A 13,157-nucleotide genomic window follows, 5' to 3' on the forward strand; every position below is an offset into this window, starting at 1 on the left:
GTGTGAGAAAAGGAAATGTGTACCTAGCTGATTTCAACTCACCAAATGCAGAATCTGTTACTTGTCTTCTCAGTAAAGCAAGTCAGGATGAAAGTTGGTTATGGCACAAGAAGCTATCCCATTTAAACTTCAAGACCATGAATGAGCCAGTAAAGAAAGAATTGGTTAGAGGAATTCCTCTAGTGGAGTTTTCTAAGGATGGACTGTGTGATGCCTGTCAAAAAAGGCAGCAGATTAAAGCATCATTCGGGAAGAAACGTGATTCAACAATTAAAGAACCTTTGTAACTGCTACACATGGATTTGTTTGGACCAGTCAATGTGTTTTCCATCTCAAGGAAAAGATTTTGTCTAGTAATTGTAGATGATTTCTCAAAGTTCTCTTGGACATATTTCCTGAAGTCTAAAGATGAGGCTAGTGAAATCATCATCAATCACACAAGGCAAGTCAATAATCATCCTGATTTCAAGGTTAGAAGAATCAGGAGTGACAATGGAACTGAGTTCAAGAATTCTGTCATGAGAGCATTCTGTGAGGAAAATGGGATTCTGCATGAATTTTCAGCAGGAAGAACTCCACAACAGAATTGGGTAGTGGAAAGAAAGAACAGATCACTTATTGAAGCTGCAAGGACAATGCTTGAAGGATCTAAACTGCCAACATATTTCTGGGCTGAAGCTGTAAATACTGCATGCTACACTCAGAATATTTCCCTGGTTAATCAAGCAAGATGCATGACTCCCTATCAATTGTTCAAGAACAAGAAGCCAACTCTAAATTTTCTTCATGTCTTTGGTTGTAAATATTATATTTTGAGAAATCAAACTGATCAAAATGGGAACTTTGATGCTAAAGCAGATGAAGGAATTTTTGTTGGATATGCTGTTGGTAAAGCATATGGAGTCTACAATCTAAGAACCAACATTGTTGTGGAATCAATACATGTTGTGTTTGATGATAAAAAGATTGAAGGACTTCAAGATGGAGATTACCATGAGAGCCTCAAATTCGACAATGTGGAGATGGTTAGTGATGACAGTGATGATGAAAGTGATCAAGAAACAGTATTAAAGGATAATGCAGAAAAATCTACTACCAATGAAGCACAAAACTCAACATCTGTCGAGTTGCATAATGCTTCATCCGTCGGGAGGTAATCTGCGTTATCCGTCGGGAGACAACCAGCTTCATCCGTCGGTACTCAAAATTCACCATCCGTCGGGTTATCAAAAGGAGCAGGAAGTCAGGATAGATCACCTATAGAAAGTTCCCCTTTCTCAAATCAAATATCCACAAACTCAGGGGGAGTTTCTAACAATCAAAACTCAATCACACATCAAGACAACGATGAGGCCTCTTCATCTAGAGCTAATCTACCTCAACAAATAAAATGGAAAAAAGATCACCCTTTTGAGTTCATAATTGGTGATGTTTCTTCTAGAGTTCAAACCAGGAGAGCAACTCAAGAAGAATGTCTATACAATAGCTTTCTTTCCAAGGAAGAACCAAAGAAGGTAGAAGAAGCTTTGTTGGATCCTGATTGGATTTTAGCTATGCAGGAGGAGCTAAACCAATTTGAAAGTAATAAGGTATGGAAGCTGGTGCCCAAGCCTAACGGAAAGAATCCAATAGACACCAAATGGGTATTCAGAAACAAGATGGATGAAAATGGCATAGTAGTCAGGAACAAAGCTAGATTGGTTGCTAAGGGCTATTGTCAACAAGGAATAGATTTTGATGAAACATTTGCTCCTGTTACAAGACTTGAAGCCATCAGAATCTTCTTAGCCTATGCAGCCCATGCCAATTTCAAGGTCTATCAAATGGATGTCAAAAGTGCCTTTCTGAATGGAGATTTGGAGGAGGAAGTCTATGTCAGTCAACCTCCTGGTTTTGAAGATCCAAATTTTCCAGAACATGTCTATTATCTTTTGAAAGCACTTTATGGATTGAAGCAAGCACCTAGAGCCTTGTATGACATTTTATAAAAGTTCCTTTTGGAAAATCATTTCACAAAAGGTACTGTAGATAAAACTTTATTCTTTAGAAATGTTAATGGCTCTAGTAAACTTGTTCAAATTTATGTAGATGATATTATTTTTGGCTCTACAGATGAGAAACTTTGCAAAAAGTTTGCCAAATTGATGCAAAGTAAGTATGAAATGAATATGATGGGAGAACTAACTTACTTTCTAGGTTTGCAAGTTAAGCAAGTTAGTGAAGGAATATTTATTAGTTAAACTAATTATATTTTTGATCTTTTAAAGAGGTTTGATCTAATGGATTGCACATCTGCAAAAACTCTCATGGCTACTGCAACTGTAATAACCCCAAAATTTTGAACTTTTTGTAACTCTTATGAATAGTGTTTTTGCTGATATTACTGAATAAGAAAACTTTTCATGCCACACTATGTAGGGGTTCTTTTATTGTTATTCTGAGATCGTATTAGTACTCTATATGATAAATATGTGTATGTAAAGATCGTCAGAATCCAAATTCGAACACTTTGATTTTTCCCGAAAATCCACCAGATACCGAAAGAATTGAGTATAAGGTAACAGGATAAAAATGATTTAAATTCAAGGATTATAAGAGAGGATCATAAAAGTAATATAATGTATTGAGAAAGGTTAAGGAAACCCAAGTAATAAGATCCCTCGAACGATAAACGAAAAGGAAAGTTAAGCGAACCGTATAACAGATCAGCGGTCATTAGCCAAGTAATTAGAAGCTAATCAAAGAGGTTAGTGAGGATGATGTCATCAAACCAATAAGAAGAGGACAAGTGTGGGAGGATGACATAACAAGGTGACATAAGCATGACAAAGAAAAGTGTGTTGTTGGTTGATTAAGAACCACACAAAAGTTACCATGGTAAAAAGTAATTAAAACAAATCAAATGCAACCAACCAAGCCAAAAACAATTCATTTCACCAAAACACAAAGTTACTTCTCTTTTCTTCATCAAAGCTCTGGGCCTCTCTTTGTTTTCAAGAAGAAAAAAACCAAAATCTAAGATCCAAGCCTTGTTAATTAGTGAGGTAATTATCTAATACTCCTTATGCATAGATATAGCTATCCTATAAGTTTGAGCTTATAATTTATTCACAATTTCTTCCTAAAAATCATGGAAGAAGAGGGTGAATAGTGTTTTTCAAGAACTTAAATTTTTGTTCTTGAGTTTTTGTTTAGATTAAGCTTGGATAAGGACTTTTAAGGGTGATTCCAAGCTAATTACTTGATTCTCCACTCTCCAAGGAAGGTATAACCCCTCCAAACCCTAACTTTACTTGAGTATTAGGTTTAGTTTTGTTGTTATGGTTCATGAGAAGCATGATTCTTGTAGACTTAGATATTGGTGGTTTTATTATGTTTTGGAGTTGTAAATCTTGATGATTAGTTAATAAACTTAAGTAAACTCTTAGTTCATGATTGAGAAATAAGTATGAATTGGTAATATTGATTTGTTGGGGCTGTTGTAGTATGGTATGGACGGATTTTGGTTGTATGAATGAATTGTGGTTGATTGGTGGTTGGTTTGGAGTAGAATAAAATTGGTAATCGCGTAAACATAGCCGTCATAATGTTCGATTTACTTTAGACTGTTTTTGCTCTTAACATTAGGACCCGATAACTCCCTGTTAGATTTTGACCATTGCCATGATTAGATAGTTCATGTTACGAGCTTCGTTTTGATATGTGGTTCGTTTGAATCCGATGTACGGTTTAGGAGAAACGACCGTTTTAAGTAACGGCATTTCGCGAACGAACCATTACCCCTCGCCTTACTTTGAAACATAGGTTAAAGACCTTAAAGGACTAGTTGGAGTATGAATCATTTATGTAAAGTGTATTAGGCAGTTGTTAAGGCAATCGCGAAAGAACCGCCTTAAAACCCTTAATGGTTAATTTATTAAAAATGGTGGAGCCGAGGGTACTCGAGCGACTTAAGGGAATCGTTGAGCGCAAAGCGAGTGTTAGAGTCTAATTGGTTAAAATATAGATTCATAAGCGACTTTGGTTTAATTCCAACTTATATGTTGTTTATAGGTTAACAAACTCGTCCCAAGCCATTTGTCACCCCCAGTTGCTCATGCAAGTTTTCTACCCGTTATACTGTTGTTGTGATGTATACATATGTATATGCATTATCTTGTAATAGATGCATGATGGTTAATTAGCAAATTCTTGCGATATATTGGAGCATGTGATATGGTATATATGCATGCCTGTTTCGTAATCTTGATATATATCTGTTGATTCAGTTGCATAATACTTATGCTAGAGATTAGACATAATTGCGTATACCCTTAGTATAGGGGACCCCAAGGTGAACATTTTCTAAAACCGGGAGTCGATGTTCCCGAGTATATTATATATATATTTACATATATATATATATTGATATAGTTTTTAATACTATTAATCGAATAAGGTTTATTCGATAACTTTATTTTATTTATGAATATTAGTTGAGTATTCATTCGAGGACTTATGACTCGGTTTATTTTATTTAATGAATAATATTTGAATATTCATTCGAGGACTTATGGCTCGCTTCATTTTATTTAATGAATATTATTTTGAATATTCATTTGAGGACTTATGATTCCGTTTATTTATTAAATAACATTCTTTATTTTATTAAAGAATAATGTTTCGATAATCAAACTTATTTTCGATTATTCAAATAAAGATCATACTTTCGTATAAGTATATCTTTGGTTATTTAATATCCATTTCAAGTATGAGTTTTAAAACTTGTACTTCGATTATTTTTATAAGGATTATCCTTATGGGAATATTATTTAAATAATAATATTCATATATTTTCTAATATATTGGGACTGATTTATTTTATTAAATCGGCATTACTCCAAACATTCTTAAAAATATTTTCGAGTCTTCAAAATGATTTTTAAAGGTTAGAGCGGATCCCAAAACTCATTTTTATATTTAAGATCTTCCTTTCAAGGGGATTTAAATACTCGCTCAAAACCTGAGGGATCCGGCTCTGTGGTGTATTTTATATTCGCAACATGGTTGCTGTTTTGAGACAACAATTTGATTACTTGCCCAATGTTCGGAAAGTAAGTCCATCTGATTGAGTCGGCATAAGCGACAGGACGGGGTACGGTCTATGAAGGTGTAAGAGGCTGGGTGACAGTCCATCCACGCGTGAGTGGCCGGGTAACGGTCTAGCGCGAGGTCCGAATGCGGCCAGGGTGATGACCGGCGAGGAATTCATCTATCTACAGTAGAAAAAGTTACTTATTGGTATCTTTGTCTGATCAGCAAGATATCGGGTTTATGCCACAATTCTTTTCCTTTCCAAAAATTCATTGGATGTTACAAACTCTGTTAATACTTTACATGACAGAGGGTTTCAGGAAATGTATAAGAGATATATATGTGGATATATATATCGGGACTTAATGAAGTATCTCATAACTTCATTTCATTCAATAATATTTCAAAGATTTACTCTATTCAAATCTTATCTTGTAGTCTCATCTATGTGATGAACTGTCGAAAACTCAGTATACTTTGAACAATGGTAGTTCAAGTAGTTTTATAAATGATATAAGTATAGTGAAGCATTTGGTGACTTCATCCCTTATTTTTGCTTATATCCAGTAAGTAATTATCTTACATTTGATAAAGGATTTTAGTAAGTTATCCATTTAGATACTTGCATTATTGTTTACACTATATATTATCTTGCGAGCTGTAATGCTCACTCTTGCTTTATTTCTTCATCACACAACAACAGTTAGGAAAGATGGCCAGACTCAAGCAGACCCAGCGCAAGAGCGTGAGAAGCGCCCCGCGCCTTCCCATTGAGATCATAGCTGCTATAGCTGCAGAGGTAGATCTATCTATAGATCAGACCTTCTACTTTTGGGAATCAATTATGTATAATTATAACTTGTGGCAGATAATGGCAATTAATTGTAAACTTATCAAGTAATCATTTTGGGTTGTAATAACTTTTAAATTATGGATTCAAAGACTTGTACTTATTTCAATTTCATCTCTGAGACTATAACGGGTTGTGGTGTGTGTTATAGAAATGGTATCAGAGCCAAGCGATATAAACCTCAGAGATGATGCGACGATATAATAATAAACTCACAAAGATAATAAGAACTCTTGCCAAGTTCATGGTCGGACTACTTAAAGTAGCGCTGACAGTTAAAACCCTTACGGGAACCCTTATAAGTATCATGATAGTAACTTAGCTCGTTTAATGTGTAGGCACATGAGATAGAGGACCCTGAGATGTTCGAGTGTGAACATGATGAGGCACTGCTAGATGCCGAGGATCAGGAGGGGCCTGAGATGGAGGAGGATGAGGAGGACCCCTCAGAGGAGTCAGAGACATAGGTTATTGCTATTTCAGATGAGGACCCGGATGAGGTCCCAGTAGCTGAGGAGCATGTCGGAGCTATAGTGGAGTACACTGGTACCCCTTTACCCACACTCCCGGTGGTCAGAGCTCCTACCCCTCCACCACTATCTTGGAGCCCCTATGATGACACCTTAGAGACCCATATTCCCGAGCCTAGGCAGACCGAGGAGGCACCCCCAGCGGCTCCGGATTCACCACCTCTCGACCCTGCCCATAGGCAGTCTTTGTTAGCCCACGGCTATGTTTAGGATGTACTGAGGACCCGATTGGTTGTTGCTGAGGCCCGGCTGGATGAGGTCAGGAGGGAGTTGGATGCGGAGAGGGCGGGTAGGCGTGCCCGAGCTTATAAGACTAGGGCTACTATACCCCGATCCTTGAGGAGGGAGCTGACGGGGATGGAGCTCACGTCCCGAGCGAGACTCCGATCGCTCTAGGGGGACAGACATGGTAGGATCTCCAGGCGGCAAGCCGACTATATCTTCCGTCGTGCGATGGAAAGGGTATGGGAGCTGACCCGCTCCGGTGTGTGATTCAGGACCGGCGATGGGATAGTCTAGTTATCTAGTTAGTCGAGGCCTTAGTAAGAGCCAATTTTCCGGGATAGTTGACTTGTATATAGCATCCCTTTTTCTGACTAGACAGATAGACACTTGTGTATCACTTTTGGGCAGATGGTTGTAGCACTGTTGTACTTTTGACCAGATCAAACTATGTATTTCTCGCATTATGTATATATTTGTTTCCTTTCAGTTCAGTTCCTTAGTGACGAGATCACTGTTTTTTTCATTATTATTACCGCACTTCTTATTAGAACTGTCATAATATAATAGAATTGCGAGATACATTCTCCCCATTATAGAACTGTGCAAGACACATTGTTGTGCATGATTGTGACCTAACATTGAATTTCCCAAATATTTATCAGTATCATGCCGCCAAGAAAGATTGGAACTAGGGCGAACCCTGGATCTGAGGACCAGGGAAGCCATAACCAGAACGATAGGAACCAGGAACACAGTGAAGAGGAAGATGAGGATTATGTTGAACAGGATGACTCCCTGTATGAAGAGGAGGAGGAAACATATGATGTTGAGGGATTTGAGATAGAGGCTGAAGAAGGAGAAACTGAGGTTGAGCAACCAGTACCAAACCCAGGCATGGATCCCATAGGCCAGTTCATGCAACTACTAAGGCAGAACTTGGAACGTCAACCCAACCCACCCCCTCAAGGAAATAACAATGCTGCGGCAAACTCTTTCAAGGCTTTCAAGTCCCTTAAGCCCCCTGAGTTCCACGGATCAGCCGACCCAGTTGAGGCAAGGGCATGGCTAAAGGAAATGGAGAAATCCTTTGAGATTCTGAGTACCGATGAAGCACAGAAGACTGTATTTGCTACCTACCTTCTGAAAGGAGAGGCCAACTATTGGTGGGAGGCCAAGAAAAACATGGAGACAGATGCTATCATAACGTGGGAGAGGTTCAGTCAGTTGTTTTTGGGAAAGTATTTCCTGAGGTTTATGGAGAACCAGATGGAGCTCAAGTTCTTGGAGCTAAAGCAGAATAACTTATCCGTAGCAGAGTACGAAGCAAAATTTACTGAGTTATCAAGGTTCGTGCCGGAGTTTGTGAGCACCGAGGAAAAGAAAGCTAGGAGGTTTCAGCAGGGACTAAAACCGTGGATTCAGAATAGGGTGGCAATCCTTGAGCTTACTGATTATGCCACTCTGGTGCAAAAGGCAACAATTGTAGAAGCCGGAAGTGAACAGATGCAGAAGAAAAGAGAGAAGAAGGGAATAAAGAGGAAACGTATGAGCATGGGTGGAGGTTCCGCAGGAGGGAGCTTCCCAACTAGATTTAATCGAGGAGCAGTGTCCCTACCGGGAAAGAGTATTGGGTTTAAGCGGCCAATGGGTGTGAATGTGAGCCAGAGCGGCCAGAAGTCAGGAAGGTCCTATTCCAACCAGTCTCGACCCCCATTACCAGCCTATAACATTTATGGTAGGATGCATTCTGGGGAGTGTAAGGGGAAGCCAGTAACCTGCTTTAAGTGTGGTCGAGAGGGTCACTATTCTAACAAGTGTACTTCGCAACCCCCTAGTGTCAGCCCGACCACCATCTGTTATCAGTGTGGAAGACCAGGCCACATGAGGAGAGAATGCCCAGGGAATAAACCAGCAGCTTCAGGAGCAAGCAGAGCGGCTTCTAATAAGCCACCTACTGTGAGAACTTTCAACATGACAGTCCAGGATGCTATGAAAGACTCAGATGCCATAGCAGGTACCCTTTCTCTAAATTCAGCTAGTGCAAATGTTTTATTTGATTCGGGAGCAACTAAATCTTTTATATCAAGAAACTTTGCGCGTAAATTAAGACTTAAGGTTGAACCCTTGATAGAACCCTTACAAGTAGAAATAGCCAACCATGAAGTTATTCCTGTTAACAAGATTCACCCCGCCAGTGAGTTACGCATAGGGGAACAATCTTTTAGTGTTGATCTGATTCCTTTTAAATTAGGGGAGTTTGATGTAATTTTGGGAATGGACTGGCTATCTAGCAATGATGCTCAGATAGACTGTAAGGGGAAGAAAGTTAAGTTAAATATCCCAGGAAAGAAAGAAGTCATATTTAGAGGAAAGAGGGAGACGCATAAATTTTTTACTATGGCCCAGGCCAAAAGGATGCTACGAAAAGGAAATGAGGCTTACCTAGCCTATGTGGTGGACACGCAGAAGGAGGTGTCCAACTTACAAGATATTCCGGTAGTCAACGAATTTGAAGATGTATTCCCACAAGACCTTCCGGGATTACCACCCGATAGAGTGATTGAATTTGCTATTGAGTTGGCCCTAGGGACGGCGCCAGTTTCAAAGGCACCTTAACGGTTAGCCCCATTAGAAATGAAGGAATTAGCTACCCAATTGCAGGAACACTTGGATAAGGGTATGATCAAACCCAGTGTGTCTCCGTGGGGAGCACCAGTGTTATTTTTTAAGAAAAAGGATGGGAGCATGAGGCTGTGTATCGACTATCGAGAGTTGAACAAGCTAACCATAAAGAATAGGTACCCGCTACCTAGAATAGACGATCTTTTCGACCAGCTAAAGGATGATGTTTATTTTTCCAAGATTGACCTGAGAACTGGATATCACCAGGTAAAGATTAAACCCGAAGATATTTCCAAGACCGCGTTCCGTACCAGGTATGGGCACTATGAGTTCTTGGTAATGTCCTTTGGATTAACCAACGCCCCAGCGGCTTTCATGGATTTAATGAATAGAGTATTTAAGAAGTACTTGGAAAAGTGTGTGATAGTTTTTATCGATGATATTTTAATCTACTCAAGGACTCAGGCAGAACATGCAGAGCATTTGAGGATAGCTCTAGGAATACTCAGAGAGGAACAGTTATTTGCCAAATTCTCGAACTGTGAATTCTGGCGGAATGAAGTACAGTTTTTAGGTCATGTGATCAATAAAGAAGGAGTATTGGTCGACCCATCCAAGATAGAGGCAGTCTCAAATTGGGAAAGGCCAACCATACCCATAGAGGTAAGGAGTTTCATAGGATTGGCCGGCTAAATATCGTAGATTTGTACAGGACTTTGCGAAGATCGCAGCCCCTTTGACACGACTTACTCGTAAGATAGAGAAGTTTGAATGGACGGAAAAATGCGAGAACAGTTTTCAGGAATTAAAGAAAAGGTTGGTAACGGCCCCGGTGTTGGCATTGCCAGACGGAAAAGGAGATTTTGTGATATATAGTGACGCGTCGCACAAAGGATTAGGGTGTGTGCTTATGCAGCACGGTAAAGTGATTGTGTATGCGTCGAGACAACTGAAGGAATACGAGATTAGATATCCTACTCATGACCTTGAGCTCGCGGCAATAGTTTTTGCCCTAAAAATTTGGAGGCACTACTTGTATGGAGAGAAGTGCGAGATTTTCACAGACCATAAGAGCCTCAAGTACATATTTACGCAGAAAGAGCTCAACATGCGCTAGAGGAGATGGTTAGAGCTAATCAAGGACTATGATTGTGAGATTCTCTATCATCCGGGGAAAGCCAATGTGGTGGCTGATGCCCTTAGTAGAAAGGAAAGACTCAGAATGATAACGACTCCGAAGAATTGATAAAGGATTTTGAGAGAATGGAAATAGAAGTAAAGGTAACCAGAACGGGAACTAAAAAACTGTTTGAGATCTCGATGCAGCCAGAGTTATTGGAAAAGATCAGATTGTGCCAAGAGAAAGTAATGAATGAAGGCAGAGAGTCAATGACTGGAGAAGAGATCCATACTGAGAAAGATGATAAAGCATAATGAGGTACTCCTACCGGATTTAGGTTCCGAACGTTCAAGAGCTTAAAGATGAGATTTTGGATGAAAGTTATAGTTCAAGGTATTCCATTCACCCGAGAAGCACCAAGATGTATAGGGATTTGAAAGAGTATTACTGGTGGCCCAACATGAAGAGGGACGTAGCAGAATGGGTAAGCAAATGTTTGACTTGCCAAAGAGTAAAGGCAGAGCACCAGAGACCCAGTGGACTTTTATGGCCCCTAGAGATTCCCGAATGGAAATGGGAACAGATAGCCATGGATTTTGTTATCGGTTTACCAAGGACGAAAGCCAACCATAATGTCATATGGGTGATTATAGACCGACTGACAAAGTCAGCTCATTTCATTCCTATCAATGAGAGATACACATTCGATAGACTGGTGGACATCTACCTTAAGGAAATAGTGACGCGACATGGAGTCCCAGCGTCCATTGTCTCAGACCGAGACCCCAGGTTCAACTCCAGATTTTGGAGGAGCTTTCAAGAATGTGCGGGGACCAAGTTAAATATGAGTACTGCTTACCATCCCCAGACAGATGGGCAGAGTGAAAGGACCATCCAGACACTAGAAGATATGTTGAGAGTCTGTGCAATAGACTTTAAAGGAAGTTGGGATGATCACTTGCCGTTGATCGTGTTTTCTTATAACAATAGCTTTCATGCTAGCATTGGAATGCCGCCTTATGAGGCCCTGTACGGAAGAAGGTGTCGATCTCCCTTATACTGGGATGAAGTAGGAGAGCGGAAGATGCTCAGACCCGAAGTGGTCCAAAGGACCAAAGACATAGTGGATCTCATCAGAGGACGGCTGGTAGCAGCCCAAGACAGACAGAAGAAATATGCAGACCTAGCCCGAAAGGACAAGGAGTTTGAAGTAGGGACTTAGTACTACTAAAAGTATCCCCTTGGAAGGGGTTAATGAGGTTCGGAAAGAAAGGAAAACTAAGCCCAAGATACATTGGACCTTTTGAGATACTAAGACGGATTGGGAAGTCAGCTTACGAGCTAGCCTTACCCCCGAACCTACAACAAGTTCATAATGTGTTCCATGTGTCAATGCTAAGGAAGTATCATCGGGATGCCAGACACATAGTGGAGTACGAGCATGTGGATATGAAACCAGATCTGACTTACGTGGAGAAACCAGTAAAGATTATGGATAAGAAGGAGCAGGTGCTTCGGAACAAAGTGATCAAGCTAGTCAGAGTGCTATGGCAGAATCATAATGTGGAAGAATCAACTTGGGAACTAGAGAGCGCAATGCTAGAAAAGTACCCCCACTTGTTTTCTATTTGATTCCGGGACGAAATCCTTTTAAGGAGGGGCGACTGTAATAACCCCAAAATTTTGAACTTTTTGTAACCCTTATGAATAGTGTTTTTGCTGATATTGCTGAATAAGAAAACTTTTCATGCCACACTATGTAGGGGTTCTTTTATTGTTATTCTGAGATCGTATTAGTACTCTATATGATAAATAAGTGTATGTAAAGATCGTCAGAATCCAAATTCGAACACTTTGATTTTTCCCGAAAATCCACCAGATACCGAAAGAATTGAGTATAAGGTAACAGGATAAAAAGGATTTAAATTCAAGGATTATAAGAGAGGATCATAAAAGGAATATAATATATTGAGAAAGGTTAAGGAAACCCAAGTAATAAGATCCTGGGTATGATCCCTCAAACGATAAACGAAAACGAAAGTTAAGCGAACCGTATAACAGATCATCGGTCATTAGCCAAGTAATTAGAAGCTAATCAAAGAGATTAGTGAGGATGATGTCATCAAACCAATAAGAAGAGGACAAGTGTGGGAGGATGACATAACAAGGTGACATAAGCATGACAAAGAAAAGTGTGTTGTTGGTTGATTAAGAACCACACAAAAGTTAGCATGGTAAAAAGTAATTAAAACAAATCAAAAGCAACCAACCAAGCCAAAAACAATTCATTTCACCAAAACACAAAGTTGACTTCTCTTTTCTTCATCAAAGCTCTCGGCCTCTCTTTGTTTTCATGAAGAAAAAAACCAAAATCTAAGATCCAAGCCTTGTTAATTAGTGTGGTAATTATCTAATACTCCTTATGCATAGATATAGCTATCCTATAAATTTGAGCTTCTAATTCATTCACAATCTCTTCCTAAAAATCATGGAAGAAGAGGGTGAATGGTGTTTTTCAAGAACTTAAATTTTTGTTCTTGAGTTTTTGTTTAGATTAAGCTTGGATAAGGACTTTTAAGGGTGATTCCAAGCTAATTACTTGATTCTCCACTCTCCAAGGAAGGTATAACCCCTCCAAACCCTAACTTTACTTGAGTATTAGGTTTAGTTTTGTTGTTATGGTTCATGAGAAGCATGATTCTTATAGACTTAGAGATTGGTTGGTTTTATTATGTTT

The sequence above is a fragment of the Apium graveolens genome, chromosome 4, assembly GCF_009905375.1.
Source record: "Apium graveolens cultivar Ventura chromosome 4, ASM990537v1, whole genome shotgun sequence".
In the NCBI taxonomy this organism is placed as follows: domain Eukaryota; kingdom Viridiplantae; phylum Streptophyta; class Magnoliopsida; order Apiales; family Apiaceae; genus Apium; species Apium graveolens.